The sequence below is a fragment of the Pseudochaenichthys georgianus genome, chromosome 24, assembly GCF_902827115.2.
Source record: "Pseudochaenichthys georgianus chromosome 24, fPseGeo1.2, whole genome shotgun sequence".
Classification (NCBI taxonomy): domain Eukaryota; kingdom Metazoa; phylum Chordata; class Actinopteri; order Perciformes; family Channichthyidae; genus Pseudochaenichthys; species Pseudochaenichthys georgianus.
The window spans coordinates 81,010-97,422 of record NC_047526.1 but is presented as its reverse complement, the minus strand read 5'-3'; the positions used below and the strand labels follow the sequence as shown (position 1 = coordinate 97,422).

The following is a 16,413-nucleotide window of genomic DNA, read 5'->3' as shown; positions in this document are numbered from 1 at the left end:
GCCGTTGTGTATTTTATTATGTTAAGCACTAAATGGTCTTAGAAAAGTATCGACTCTTAGTTTTTAGATATCTACTAAAGTAAAGCAAATAAAGAGAGTAATGTAGGCCTGTTATACTGAGTGATATATATTATACACACTGCTCTGCTTTCTGCACGGACCTCACAGCTGTTCTCTCTGGAAACATCGAGACGCGATGAAAGCAGTTTCTAAAATAATATCCAGGGGATGCATGCAGAGCTGTCATTGGCTGAGATAAGTTACTTTATATTCAGTATAAAATCACAGACACACATACATATATCTGCACAATACAGTATGGTAAAAATAATCACAGAAACCCATATAAATAAGTCTGAAAAAATCTCATCTGTACAGAACAGTATGATAAAATACATATCTATAGCCACTGCAAATGTCTCCGTTGTGGGACAAAAAAAAGCATTATCTTATTCATCTACACATGTAACCACACTTTTACTCACCAAAATAATGTTTACACATAACAAAACTAGTTAGTAAACGTTTACTAATGGAGTCTATTTTGTCCCAAAAAAAGTTCATGACTATCGATAACAAAAAATGATCAATACACCTATTGTTCATTTTCCGCGGTGTTCCCAATACAGTGCAAGTACACTTACTGTAAAATTACACTTACCCATGTTCAAATGGATCCTTATCCTAGGGCTGTGCAATTCATCGTATTTTAATCTCGATTACGAAAACAACGTAATCGAAATAAAAAGATTATTTTGCTGCATTCCCTTTCGCATTGATGCTTTCAATTTGTCTTGCGTTATACTTCCTCCCCGCATTTGCGCTTTCGCCCCTCCCTAAAAGCCCTCTGGGCCAGGTTGTGAGTAGGGCTGGGTACTGAAATCCGGTTCCGTTTCCAACATTTACATTCCATCTGTATCGTTTGGAAATGTTAGTTTCGGTTCTGCTTATTGATTCCTAAGGAAATGCATCTTGCCGCTTTCTGTACTGGTACAGGGCGGGGTGGGACGTGCAGCACAGTGGTTCCGTAAGAACAAATAACAATTGTCCGGTACCGCGATTAATCTCTCAATTCAATTCAAAGGGGCTTTATTGGCATGAAAGTTAAATTAAACAATGTTGCCAAAGCATCACAATACAAAATAATTAACAACATTAACATACATTTCAAATGTTTACATATTATTGATGATATATATAGTGATATAATTACATTTCTCTGTGTGTGTGTGTGTGTGTGTGTGTGTGTGTGTGTGTGTGTGTGTGTGTGTGTGTGTGTGTGTGTGTGTGTGTGTGTGTGTGTGTGTGTGTGTGTGTGTGTGTGTGTGTGTGTGTGTGTGTGTGTGTGTGTGTGTGTGTGTGTGTGTGTGTGTGTGTGTGTGTGTGTGTGTGTGTGTGTGTGTGTGTGTGTGTGTGTGTGTGTGTGTGTGTGTCATTCACTGTCCCTCAGGTTGTGGCATGTGTATACATATTGGGCAGCAAGGTGTGCCTTGTCTCCTTCTCCTAGGAGTACTCTCAGTCTTGAGAGGTCATCAACCTCCTTGAAACCTGGGATTACAGAGTTCAACTTGTTCCAGTAAACGCTCCTTACTTCGTTGAATGTTTGGCACTTCAGGAGGAAGTGCATCTCTGTCTCGGTCTCACCTGTCGTACAGTGACCACATGTTCTGTTCTCTTTTGGTTGGTCTTCTCTCTCTCTCTCAGCTGATCTCTCTCTCTACAGACAGCGGCTCCGCTGCCCGTTAAACAGTGCAACGGCCTACTCATCCAGCTCGCAAATATAACAGATGCCATCACATTCTACATCAAAGTCAATGAATAATCGTATTTAATAATCGTGATTATGATTACAGCTTGTGTGCACCCCGAGCTGCTCCTATCTGTCAGTAAGGGCTTGGACTGTGAGCCGTAGGGTTTCCGGTTGAAGTACCCGCACAGACTTAAAATATGGAGTGTGGCTACTTGTGGCGCATTTCCACTGCAACGGGGTAGCCCCGTTTAAGCGTCCCTAAGCGTCCTCGCTCAGGCCTCGGGCTGCCTCGCTGGCCGGCCGAGGCCGTGGCGCATTTCCATTACAGTTTAGGACCTGGGGTAGCAACGCAGTGTAGGCGGGGCGATCAGCTTTTTGGTCGGAGCGACGCTGGGTAAAACTGCAGTGGCGTCATCTTCAATGCGACACAACTCACAAAACAATGGAGGATGTGGAAGCGATCGTTTACTTGTTTCTTGGTGTGTGGCTTGTTATCACAGAAAGAAGGAAAGTGATCACAGCAAGCATTGTATTGTATTGAACATAAATACATCCTTTTTTTTCCATATACATGTGTTTGTCAAATGTTTTAAACAAATATTATCTGAATTGAATATTTGAAATTCAAGCACCAGTAAGTACTGCCCCATAATAACATTTGAGGAAATATCAGATCATGAAAAGAAAATCTTTCTAATCAATTAAGCGAATATCAAAGCTAACTATAAACATAAATACTAAAGTGTAAAACACGGCTACACTATATTCATAAATGCAAGTGTAAAATAGTGTGGACAATTGTAAACATGGATGGAGACTAAAGTATCCACAACATAAAATAATATATTAAATATAACCTCAATCTTTCTTCTAGACATGTTAAAAGCTTGCTTGAATGGGTTATAGGTTTATTTTGTTCTCGTCTTTGAAATATATAAGGAATGTGTTGTTTGAGTCTAGTAGAACGAGGGTATTACAATTGAGCAATTTCTACATGTATTATGTATTTATCATGTATTCTTAATACCATTACAAAATAAACATGTAATAATGTTTTAGAGTAGGACCTCAAGCTAGCAAACTCAATTTCTTGCTTTAAATCTCTTAAAAGTAAGGGGCTTTTTCCTAACTGATGGTGTTTGTTATTGCTTTATAAATTCATGTATGTATTTTTTTCTGTTGGGTGCCATTCATTATCAACAAGAGATAAGATAAGTCAAAGAAGTACTTTATTGATGGCAGTATAAAAATACAAATGTTGTATCAAAAAGGCATGCCATTAAACAATACAAATAAAAAATGTAAAACTGTATTGCAGCCAGCATAAATATACATGGAATTGTAAATATAAAATGAACATTTTAAAGAAAATAAATAAACAAGGAAGTACAAATGTTGCATTTAAAAATTAACTAGATAAAAAAATATATAATATGTACAATAACTATTAAGGTTTTTTGAAGTATCAGGGAGGAGACGGGCCACGTCGGCTGCCCAGTCATGGTGCCGTTCCTGCTGGGCCCGATCCTCTCCTCCTCGTTTCCTCTTGCCTGGGTGACAATAAGATAATAATTAGCAATAAGGAAAACACACAGGACAGGTACAGGTCACACAAGGATATAAGAATAACATGTATAAACAGAACAACAGTAAGGTGAACTAAAGAAAGTTCTGGCCCTAGATGTTTACAATGATTGTGAAAGTGAATTACATTATGTCCAGCCTGTTGATAATGAATATAAATGTATGTATATGATAGGATGTCACACACAACTGTACTAGCTGCTTACTAGCTAAGACTTTACTTGTAACAGAGCATTTCCACACAGTGATATAGCTTATTTTAATTACTGACGACGGATGATCCACGGTTTAAAAAAACAAAAAAACAATTCCAGTCGTTTTGCCATTTCTACTTCTTACCTAGAACCACACGCTGCGGTGTCGTGATGGCACTCGGTGTTGGTGGTTGAGTTGGTGTCGATTCTTCGGCTGGGGTCCGTTCTGGATTCGATGACGAAGTGGACGGAACACTGCCATCACCCGTTGTTAGGGAATGTTCCTCCTCACGAGTCCCAATGTAATCATCTAGAACAGCAACATGACTTGTTAATTCCACAAACTACTGCAGCACAATACTAAATAGCAACAACAACTATAGAAAAGAAAAATTGAACGTAAACAATGGCACATATGGTGTTAGCAAACAATAGCTCTAGCTAAGGCTATCTGCCTAGGCTATCTGCCTTAGCTAGCTATGTAGCTCTCCGGGGCTCCATAAAAGCACAGGTTGTCGAACATTAATGTAAGGATAAAATAGACTTATTTGTTAGAAGTGAGCATACCTTGCAGGGACTCCAGTAAAGCCGTTGCCGTTTTCCCTACATCGCAGGAAAGTTCTCGAAAATCCGCGCTCGGACATCTGTGCAGAGACATCCTGGAACACTTTCACATTTCGCGTTGTTCCGTCGAGCTCCCGCTGGATTTTATCATCCCCAATGAGATGTAGGAACGTCGTCACCTCCTCGGTCGACCACGGTGTGCTTTTCTTCGACGTTGCCATTTTTGTAGCTCCTCCGTTTACAAAATGCTGCAAGCTTGCTTCTTGATATATATGTGACGCGAGGGATGATCTCGCGCGCGATCTTGTGACGATTCTCTCTGACCAATCAGCAGTCGAGTGTTGACGTCACAGCCCTGGCCTGGTCTGATAGAACCACGATTTTATGGGGCCGGAAAAAGAGGGAAAAAGTACCCGCTAGCCGGTACTAGGCTATATGGAAATGCCACCAAAAACTGGCCTGGCCGCTTGAGGACGGTCCAGGACGCTTAAACGGGGCTACCCGCTGCAGTGGAAATGCGCCATTGGAGAGGTCCCAGTTCACCTCCTGGGCCCTGCCGTGGTGCCCTTGAGCAAGGCACTGGACATCCCCCCCACTCCCATTGCGCCATACAATAGCTGCCCACTGCTCCTTGTAACTCCTAGTTAAACCACCGGAGTTCCCCCTTTAACGGCTAGGACCCTGATAACAGACAACTCTATGGACTAAAGACAGAGTGGTTTAATACGATAATATGCATTTGTCTATGAAATAATAATGAAATACTAAGTGCGTGGCAAATATTTACTACACTGCTGTTCTATTAAACACGGCAACATGATTTCCATTCTATTAAGTTAGAAACGCATTAAGCATGGAACAGATGTAAATATCAAATCTAATACTGCTGCATCACATCACATGGCTCTTTGATTGTGTTTAGGTTAAAGCCTTTCTCGGTACACTCTGTAATAACTGTTTTGGCTACAGTCTAAGCACTTTCCCTGACCGTAAATTGTTCCTCATACAAAGTTGGACAGTTTGTCAAATGTTTTAATGTGCAAGGATAATAGGGTGGCGTGACTCCATGTCCTGACCTTTCTTGTTGAATACTGAAATAATTGACTAATTGTCTACACTTCAATTTTCCAATACAAAGTGGTTTGCAGTATGTAATCCGTTTGCTCTCCGTTCATCTTGAAGCTAGATGGCTCATATTATTCTAAGGATCTTTTCAAAGGTTTTGGGTCACATGTTTGAGTCACAGTTTCAAACTACTTATTGGCTACTAAAAGATAACATTTCTTTCTACTAATATTAGAGCAGACCCCCCTCATTTCAGTTCAAAAGACATTAGGTTTTTCCATCACACAGAGGATTTAAACCTTTGTGTTGTTGAACTGACAAGGTTAAAGAACTTTGGTTCCTAAGTTTTGGATCCACGTAGGACTCAGAGTCAAACATTCAATGTGAAAGGGGGGATTAAATGGTCTGCACTTAAATCACTTTGTGTTATGTCTGATGTATTTGAATGCTGTGTTTTGTATTTATGTGAAACAATGTAAGTTTTGGGATGCAAAAATAATGTATAATATTTCAGGGTCACATTTGACCTTCTGGTTGACAGTTATTTACCAGCAGTTGAGCGTAGTTAAAAGTATTGTGTATTTATTTACACAGATACACTTTTTTCCAATAATCTGGCATGATAAACTATCAATGCTTCTGCAGGCTAATGATTGCACACAATCTTTGAACTTACACCATTCTCCTTTCATTATTATCTGGTGTTGCGTAAACACGTGCATGTCACGTTTTGTTTGGTACAATCAGTCTTCAATGGAACAGCCCATGCATTTCAACGTTTTCAAAAGTGTCTTTAAAAACAGATAAATACCTGTTAATCAGTTGTGGCAATTCTTATTTCACTTGTCAGTACCTCCTTGTCTTTGCTTTTCATAAAACCAAATTGAGATGCCTCTTGTTCATCCGCATCTTCGTCTTACAGTCCTTGCTCTCGGTTATTTCACAGGACAGGCCAGGGTTCAGCTGAAAGTTTAATCATTACTCGAATGATTCTCTGCCTAGTTGTAAGCATGCAAAATGCATACACGTCTATTACAATTGTTGGTAGCATATGCATTGGGATCAATCCACGCCATCCCAAACTTTTATTTTGTTTATATAGTTTCTACAAAAAGCATAGAATTACGCATTTTTGCATTCAGACATTTCTTCTCCTCTATATCCATGTGGTATTCCAAAAAGTATTTGTAAAAAAGTTTGACGGTGTGTAAACAGATATCCTATGTCTTGACACTGTCCCCAGTAAAGCCAAAATGTATCTTTTGGTCGGAATTAACCCCGTAAAAGCAAAGTTTTCTAGTCACCAACAGAGCCAACAGTGAGCCCAAATTACACTTAACCAAATTGGACAAGCAACAGAATCAGAACAATTTAAACAATATTTTGTATTATAAGACTTCAAGGATGAAGATCAAAGGGATGACTAAAATCTGTTTAGCCAAGTTAGCTGCGTTGCTCTGTGGATAGTGGCGCCAGTCGGTGTAGCCTCACAGAGCTGCTAGCATGGTTGTACCACCAAACAAAAACAGCTGGGACCATATCTCCGTTGGTTTGTACTGTCACGATGCAGCAGGAAGGTCGACCCAAGAGCAGTAAAAACAAGATATCAAGTAGTCTTAACCAAAATACTTTAGATTTAATCTGTCATAATGAACCTAGTTGCCACCAGTTTGCAGCCTTTCTTTTTTCTCTTCTCTGTCTATTGAAAAATAAAAGCACATATCCATCCGACAGTTTGTAATTTCTTATATTTCTTTTTCAAAATTAAACAATGACAATTACAGCCATCAGCAAATCATAATGTAAATTGCCAGTATAAATCTTTCCATTAGTCAATACTTAATTTTCATACATACTGTTTCAATACCATTGTGTATTCATTATATTCTCCATATGCATAAACATATATCTATATATACACATTCAACCCTCCTTAGTCATCTGCTTATATCGACTCTTCTCCCTACATATATTTGTACCCTGTCCTCCCTTTCCATTCTGTTTTATAAGTGAGATGAATAATAGCAAACTGAGGGAGGGGGGATAGGTAATCAAACCAAATAAAATAGAATACGAGGAATTAGACATTCAGAAAAAAAATCCTATTCTCTCTTTCAAATGTTCCATTTCCTCCATATATCTGCCGTGTACTGTACATTATTACTCTTTTCAGAATGGAGATTCTAATGATTGTATCAGATGAGCCCTATTTAAATTGCTTACCAGCCATAGTCAATTATAATCACTCACAATAAGTTAAGAGGCCAGGTCACAAAGCTACATTCAGGGTTCGTACGGGTGCTTGAAATCCTTGAAAATGCTTGAAATTTGACGTGGTGTTTTCAAGGTTGGGAAAGTGCTTGAAATTGAGATAAAGTGCTTGAAAATGTAAATGCTTTACTTTTATAATAAATTGCTGTCCGACTGAATAGTTCGCTTTTTAGATTAAAAGAAAAGAATTGCTTCGCTTCTACATAAAACAGCTCCGCTGCGGCCTTCCCGCACTATGCGTGCAACCTGCAAGTGTTTGTGTTACGTGTGACCTGAGCATTCTGATGAGAGTGATAGATGACTGTGTGCCAGGAGGTTGCCGTTTCAACGAGCGTTGGCTAGCAGAAGACAAATACAAGCCATGGCTAAGACGAGGGTCAAGCCCACGAGTAGCCTCCTGCAAGTTTGCAAAAATAACGATGGGAGAGTCTGCACGAGCCACATGAAAGGTACGCCGTAGTTGAGCATTTTAGATTAGGCTAACGTTGCATGTTACGTTTGTTTAAGCTAACGTTAGCGAGCTGAATAGCAAACTCGATTGAGGGATAATAATAATTGCAGGGGACAATCATTTCAGAGGAGCGTACCTACGTTATGTGCATTACAGTCGCCATCGTGTGGTCTTCAGAGGATGAAGCACTCATGGCATTTCGTGTTATAGTTACGAAATATTATCTATTGATTCGACACAGAGCGATTTTGAAAGCAATGTATTTCTACTGGTAGTATGTTTCGTGCCTAAACCAAATGTGACTTTCTCTATCGAAATCAGTCACATTGACCCGAAGACACATTTTCGTTTGTATTACTGGTCTCGGGGGAGCTCGCGAGTGTGTTTGTGTATTTTTGCGTTTGTGTACCGGGGAAACACTCACAAGAAACACCGGCTGTTATGCTTGCTGTGACGTTACATTAGTCCGTTCTCTGTAGGGATCGACCGATATGGCTTTTTCAAGGCCGATACCGATTATTGGTAATCAAGGAGACCGATAACCGATATTTGGAACCGATATACATTTGCAGTAAAATCTGAAAATCTAGTGTCAAAATGTAGAATAACACAAACTCCAACACAACTCAACACAACTTCTTTGAAATGCATTTAAGCATATATTATGTTTAATGAACTTTTAAACATCTTACAACTGGTTTCCTCTCTGAGCCCTTTTCTTTAGTGCAGCCATCTGCTATGAGTTAGAGAGAGACAAGAAGTGGGGCTGACATGCTTAACTAACAATAATGCTTAATTTATTATATCAAACCAATGCCTGTCTGTCTAGCATAAAATCCCAATAAGCTGCTAGCAACTGCAAAACACTATGCTAGCTAATGTTTTGCAAACTATTAAAAGTGAGGCTATTACAGTAGACCTAACGTTAGACTAGTAGCCTCACTTTTAATATTTTTCTAAACATTTGCTAAATACATTAGCTAATGAGCTTCACATATCAACCTGAAAAACTGCGAGGCTCCACTCGCAGCCCCCCCTCCGCACCACAGTTAAGGCCCCTACACACGGCAGCATGCGTTGCCGCTTCAACGCTTCTGTCCATTCACTTTGAATGGGGTGACGTCACGATTCGCCGAACTGCATTGTGGGAGCAAAGCGTAGCTTCTCTCGAGGTGCTCGCTGCAAAAGTAGAGCAATGTTCTACTTTTGCCGCCTCGACGGAGGCGTCAGCCAATCAAATCCCTCGTATGTAAATCTGACAGTACAAGCAGTAGCCAATCAAACCGGGTGTATGTTGGGAGAGCCAGACTGCAGTTATTTCCCATATGTCAACAAAAGGAGGAGAAAATTATCGTGGCGGTAGGGAACATACAGGGATACAAACCGGAGGAGCCAGGCATGGGGGGAGGTGACAAAGACAGTGGGGGAAACTGGTAGGTTTTCGCTTGTTTGGGGAGTTTATATCCAGTGTATTTTGTTTGAATGGACAGCTAGCAAGCATAGACAGTATATGTAGCCAGCATGGATGTAGCATGAATGCTTTGCTTTGTATGTGCGGGGCGGGACATTCATGTGGTTGGTTGTTGGTCGGGCTGCTCGCGTTGACTCCCCAAGCTCAAGACACGCCCACCGCCAAGCGGCAACGCACGCCGCCGTGTGTAGGGGCCGTTACTCCGCTGCGAGACGCTGCACGCACCCCAACGCTGACTGACTTCCCGCGTCCCTGTGTGACTGGGAAGCTGATAGAATTGGATCAATAGATCGTGCTGTTTTTGCAACTTCAGCATAGGGGATTGGGATGTTTATTGAACTTCGGCTTTCAACTGATTTACCTTCGAAACACATGTATGGCTCTGCCGCTCAGCGCTGCTGCTTGCCTCTGTCTGTGTCTGCGTTCTTCGCACCTGCCTGTAATCTGAGAAGGTCCCGCCTCTATAGCTGGCTCCCGCCCGGAAAATCTTCAGTGTTGATTGACACTTCAGTAATAGCCTATCAGATAGCGCTGTGGGCGGGACATTGCTCGTGTACAGAGAGTGGTGACTGCAGACAGAGAAACGGCCGCATCAGAGCCAAAGTGTTATCGGCAATTTTATAAAAAAAGGCCGATACCGATAATCGGTCAAATGAGGAATATCGGCCCCGATAATCGGCCTGGCCGATAATCGGTCGACCCCTAGTTCTCTGCATGTAATTATGCCGAAACTTCAAAGTTGTATTTATCATCTGAATTTTCCGAAACAAATGTAATATTCTGAAAGCCAAGACTTTGTTTATTTGAAAACAGATGAAAACAAACTGTCTTTTATATAAAATTGAAGTATTATAAAAGTAAAACTACATTTTGCTTTAATCCCATGTAATTGTAGAATAAACACAGTCTTCCTTTGAAGATGTATTAATCAGGTGTCTTCAACATTACCTATAAATCATTGTACACATTAGTAAATATTATTTTCCACTTGTTACCATTGTGAGTCTATTTGTATGCAGCTCTGCGTGATTTTGTGGTTACAATTCAGACTAATACGCTACCAGAGGTGGAGAAGTACTCAGATCTTGTAGTGAAATTATAAGTACTCAGATCTTGTACTTGAGTAAAAGTAGAAGTACTCAGGTCTTGTACTTCAGTAAAAGTAGAAGTACCAGAGTGTAGGAATACGCTGTTACAGTAAAAGTCCTGCATTCAAAATGTTCCTCAAGTAAAAGTAGAAAAGTATTCTCATCAAAATATAGTTAAAGTATCGACAGTAAAAGTAGTCGTTGTGCAGATTGGTCCATTTCAGAATAATATATGATATGTTTTATAATGATTGATCATGAAAGTGTTCTCAAAGCTGGTGAAGGTGCAGCTAGTCTGAATGACTTTGTATACTGCAGGGTAGCTTGATTTACTCCAGGTGGAACTAGAGTCTGATTCAACACTTGATTAGATTTCACATCATTCATCCAGATCTGTAAAGTAACTAAAGGTATTAAATACATGTAGTGTAATACATGTACCTCAACAATAGTAATCAATAATGTATTGAAAAGTTATTTGGCTGATTGTTTTATATTGGCTCAGCCAGGTTATATGGGAGGGCCCGGTCTACGTACAGATCACTCATTTTGAAATATTAAACTTAGTTTTCTTTTCTTGAATTTTTCATCCTCGTGTAGAATGCTATCACGAAACACACATTTAGTTGTATATAGCATAAAGAACATCTGATTTAATGTGAGGTAGGGAAATAATCATTTGAGTATATAATAGGGGTGTAACGGTACACGTACCCGTACCGAAATTATTCGGTACGGGCCCTTCGGTTCGGTACACATGTGTACCGAACGAATATAACGTTAAACGTAAAACATTGAGAACGTGAACAACTTCTTGGAAGTAATCTCAGGTTCTGCGTCGCAGCATTCAGAGTAATTTGCTCCCATTGTGTTCAACGCGTCATAGAGCGAGCAAGTCATTTCATTGGACGAGCTGGTCAGAGGGATGCGTTCAAATGTAGTCAGTAATTTGAGGAACTGTCAAAATGGCGAACGCAGATAAAGTTGAGCTCGAAAATCCTCCAGCATCATTGAAGTCTCCGGTTTGGGAACATTTTGGTTTCGCAGTTACGTACAAGGATGACGGACAAAGACAAGTGGACCGAACCAAAGCTGTTTGTCGGCATTGTTCAACTAAAATTGGTTACGCGGCTGGCAATACATCAAACTTGCACACTCATTTGAAAAGGCATCACCCGAACGTGAATGTCACCGGTACCAAAAGACTGAAGTGAAAACCCAACTCCCACTAGCATTTAAGCCTCCACCACTCGCAAAAACTTCAGACCGAGCCAAAGCTATTACAAACGGCAAATATCCTTATGTTGCCATGTTAGCAAAGCGCTACCTGGCTGTATCTGCTACTACCTCTGTCCCTAGCGAGAGGGTGTTCTCCACGGCAGGAGACATTGTTAGTGCCAGCTGATCTGCCCTTTCGGCAAGCAATGTGGACAAGTTCATCTTTCTTTAAAAAAAACATGAAATGACAAGCAAGTCCTGATGTCAAACTGGCTGCTTAGGTACTAGTACAGTACAGTACAAATACAGATTATTTCAGTTCATCGAAAAGCTGCACCTTAATGTTTATTTTATTATATTTTATATTTATTTGAGTGAATATTCATAGTTTAATAATAATTAAAAACCCAAAACTAATATTTATGTTTTGTGAGTACTAGTACAGTAAAGTTCAAATACAGATTATTTCAGTTCATCGAAATGCTGCACCTTAATGTTTATTTTATTATATTTTGTATTTATTTGAGTGAATACATTATTCACAGTTTAATAATAATTTAAAAAAAATATGTTATGTTTTGTGATAATTTTTTCTGCTGTACCGAAAACGTACCGAACCGAACCGTGACCTAAAAACCGAGGTACGTACCGAACCGAAATGTTTGTGAACCGTTACACCCCTAGTATATAAATATGTAATTTACAACAGCTGTAAGATGCTTGAAAAGCTTGAAAATGCACCTTGAAAATGCTTGAAAAGTGCTTGAATTTGACTTTGGAAAAGGTGTAAGAACCCTGCCTTTGTTGGCAATGACAGAGGTCAAACGTTTTCTGTAAGTCTTCACAAGGTTTTCACACACTGTTGCTGGTATTTTGGCCCATTCCTCCATACAGATCTCCTCTAGAGCAGTGATGTCTTGGGGCTGTCGCTGGGCAACACGGACGTTCAACTCCCTCCAAAGATTTTCTATGGGGTTGAGATCTGGAGACTGGCTACACCACTCCAGGACCTTGAAATGCTTCTTACGAAGCCACTCCTTCGTTGCCCGGGCGGTGTGTTTGGGATCATTGTCATGCTGAAAGACCCAGCCACGTTTCATCTTCAATGCCCTTGCTGATGGAAGGAGGTTGTCACTCAAAATCTCACGATACATGGCCCCTTTCATTCTTTCCTTTACACGGATCAGTCGTCCTGGTCCCTTTGCAGAAAAACAGCCCCACAGCATGATGTTTCCACCCCCATGTTTCACAGTAGGTATGGTGTTCTTTGGATGCAACTCAGCATTCTTTCTCCTCCAAACACATCTAGTTCTATTTTGGTTTCATCTGACCATATGACATTCTCCCGATCCTCTTCTGGATCATCTAAATGCTCTCTAGCAAACTTCAGACGGGCCTGGACATGTACTGGCTTAAGCAGGGGGACACGTCTGGCACTGCAGGATTTGAGTCCCTGGCGGCGTAGTGTGTTACTGATGGTAGCCTTTGTTACTTTGGTCCCAGCTCTCTGCAGGTCATTGACTAGGTCCCCCCGTGTGGTTCTGGCATTTTTGCTCACCGTTCTTGTGATCATTTTGACCCCACGGGGTGAGATCTTGCGTGGAGCCCCAGATCGAGGGAGATTATCAGTGGTCTTGTATGTCTTCCATTTTCTAATAATTGCTCCCACAGTTGATTTGTTCACACCAAGCTGCTTACCTATTGAAGATTCAGTCTTCCCAGCCTGGTGCAGGTCTACAATGTTGTTTCTGGTGTCCTTTGACAGCTCTTTGGTCTTGGCCATAGTGGAGTTTGGAGTGTGTTTGAGGTTGTGGACAGGTGTCTTTTATACTGATAATGAGTTCAAACAGGTGCCATTAATACAGTTAACGAGTGGAGGACAGAGGAGGCTCTTAAAGAAGAAGTTACAGGTCTGTGAGAGCCAGAAATCTTGTTTGTTTGTAGGTGACCAAATACTTATTTTACTGAGGAATTTACCAATGAATTCATTAAAAATCCTACAATGTGATTTCCTGGATTCTTTCCCCCCATTCTGTCTCTCATAGTTGAAGTGTACCTAGGATGAAAATTACAGGCCTCATCTTTTTAAGTGGGAGAACTTGCACAATTGGTGGCTGACTAAATACTTTTTTGCCCCACTGTATATATATTTTTTTAATTATTATTCAAATAAATACAAAATATAATAAAATAAACATTAAGGTGCGGTAAATAATCTGTATCTGAACTGTACTGTACTAGTACCTAAGCAGCCAGTTTGACATTAGGACTTGCTTGTCATTGTATTTTCATGTTTTTTTTAAAAGAAAAATTAACTTGTCCACATTGCTTGCCGAAAGGGCAGATCTGCTGGCTCTAACACTGTCTCCTGCTGTGGAGAACACCCTCTCGCTAGGGACAGAGGTAGCAGACACAGCCAGGTAGCGCTTTGCTAACATGGCAACATAAGGATATTTGGCGTTTGTAATAGCTTTGTCTCGGTCTGAACTTTTTGCGAGTGTTGGAGGCTTAAATGCTCGTGGGAGTTGAGTTTGCTCTTCAGTCTTTTTTCTTTTGGTACCGGTGATATTCACGTTCGGGTGATGCCTTTTCAAATGAGTGTGCTGCCAGCCGCGTAACCAATTTTAGTTGAACAATGCCGACAAACAGCTTTGGTTCGGTCCACCTGTCTTTGTCAGTCATCCCTGTACGTAACTGCGAAAACAAAATGTTCCCAAACTGGCATGGGCGCGGGAAGGGGGGTGCTGAGGGCGCTGCAGCACCCCCTAGCGGCGGGCAGGGGGTGTGGAGCTCCCCTGTCTGAATTATTATTTGAAGGTTATTGCTGTATAATACATTAACCGTGCTTTACGTGAACCTCATCATGACACTAGAGAGGACGACAGGACTGTAATTTCCAGTGTTCAGTGAATTTCAGTAAAACAAGAATACAGTTTGAAAGGGGAGTGATTTGTAAAATATCCATAAAGAAAAAGAACATCTGATTACAGTTGTTTCATCTGGGTGTTGAGAGATGTATCCATAGATCTCTTAATGTTGCTCTCAAAGTGCACCAGATTGATGCTTTTAACATCAATATATAAAAAAAAAAAATAATCTTCCCGGGGGAGCATGTCCCCGGACCCCCCTAGAGGAGGTGAGGTCCGCTCCCCACTCGTAAAAAATAGCACTTTACCCCTGCCATGCCGTGAGCTGATTATCGAGCCTTCATTGTAACAGTCGCGGGTGTACTGTGTGTTTGCGTATGGGGAGTGCTTTTGTGCGTGCTCTATAGTGCCCGTAATAGTGTTCACTGGAGTCCAGCACCTCAGCACCCCCACTCAAAATACCTTCTGCAAACTAGAGACTTCAATGATGCTGGAGGATTTTCGAGCTCAACTTTATCTACGTTCGCCATTTCGGCAGTTCCTCAAATTACTGACTAAATTTGAACGCATCCCTCTGACCAACTCTCATAGTATGCCTCTCATCCAATGAAATGACTTGCTCGCTCTATGACGCGTTGAACCCAAGCGGCAAACTGTGGGGTAGCGCCGGGACGCCAATACGGAAGTGCCACACACTGCAGTTCATATATTGGCCGATAGGCGATGACTGCAGAAAGGAGCAATTTCCATAGACCTCCATGTTAAAATGCCCAATTCTACAGCAGAAAAAAAAACATGTTTCTACCCCCTGGCCCTAACCCTTTTATTTATATTATATATTATATAAGTGTTTGCATAAAAATTAGGCCGTGGTCACATTGAGTGACAGCTCTGTCAAGTGACTGCTGCTGCTTGCTTCCTGTCTCTCTGATAGCTGCTCCGTGAAGCTAGCTACTGGGACTCTGCCTGCTCAGCTCATCCAGGGAGCACAACTTGAAGCCGGCCGTTGTTGTTTGTTCTTCATGCTTATATATCGGACTATTGTGACTCGCTCTGCGGTTAAAACAGACGGTGCATGAATGCGGTAAGTGAAATTCGAGTGCTTTATTTATGTGTTAATGATTTTAATCAGCTACGTAATGAATGTTAAGGCTTGGGTTAGCATGTAAGTGAGTGGTAGCTACATTGGTGCTAACAATGCTAATCGTGGCCTCCAAGTTAAAATCATAGACTGTAAAGGTTATATATATATATATATATATATATATATATATATATATATGGTTAAAACGAAATAGACAAGTGTTAAGAGTTAAGTGGGATAATACTGTAGAATAAACAGCTTCTGTTTGAGGTTATAAAATAAGGTCATCCTTGTAACTTAGAGAGATATTTTATTATGTAGGAACTGTATGTATCGCTAAAGTTAATTTAAATTGGCTATGCTCAAGTATGTAGACAAGCTAATGTCGAAGTAGTGTATGTGAAATCAACCTCACAATAAGATGTGTGTATATTACAATTATTAATGTCATATTTCAAGATGATTACTTAGATATTACAATATGGTTGGTTGAGCTGGAGCATTATTGAGCTTACACGTTAACGTCAGTCATCTGAAGAACGAACCCAAACCTTGTTGTTTTTATTAATTGCATTACCAAATGGGTATCAAATATACAGTAAGCATTGGTAACACAACTTCCAAAGTTACAGTAAAATAAAAAGAACCCTGACTCGGACAATACACAATCCAACATGTTCAACAGAAGAGAATCAGTTATATTGTTTGTACACATGGTACTTTACATATATATCTGTTTGTTTAAGGTGTCCAGGTGATGCAGACAGAACTGGACTCCTCACAGAAGTGAACTTCAGCACAGGTAC

General features: G+C 40.6%; 1 protein-coding gene and 1 long non-coding RNA gene across 3 annotated transcripts in view; one reads left to right on the top strand and one right to left on the bottom strand.

Moving 5' to 3' along the window:
• The window catches only part of slc5a6a (solute carrier family 5 member 6a), a 75,408-nt gene that overhangs the window by 3,139 nt on the left and 55,856 nt on the right, over positions 1-16,413 (top strand). The window lies entirely within an intron of this gene.
• Positions 2,998-4,338, bottom strand: LOC139433120 (uncharacterized). The gene is made up of 3 exons (XR_011642688.1): positions 4,096-4,338; positions 3,674-3,838; positions 2,998-3,300 (listed from the first exon to the last, which is right to left on the bottom strand). It is a non-coding gene; the product is annotated as an uncharacterized lncRNA (long non-coding RNA).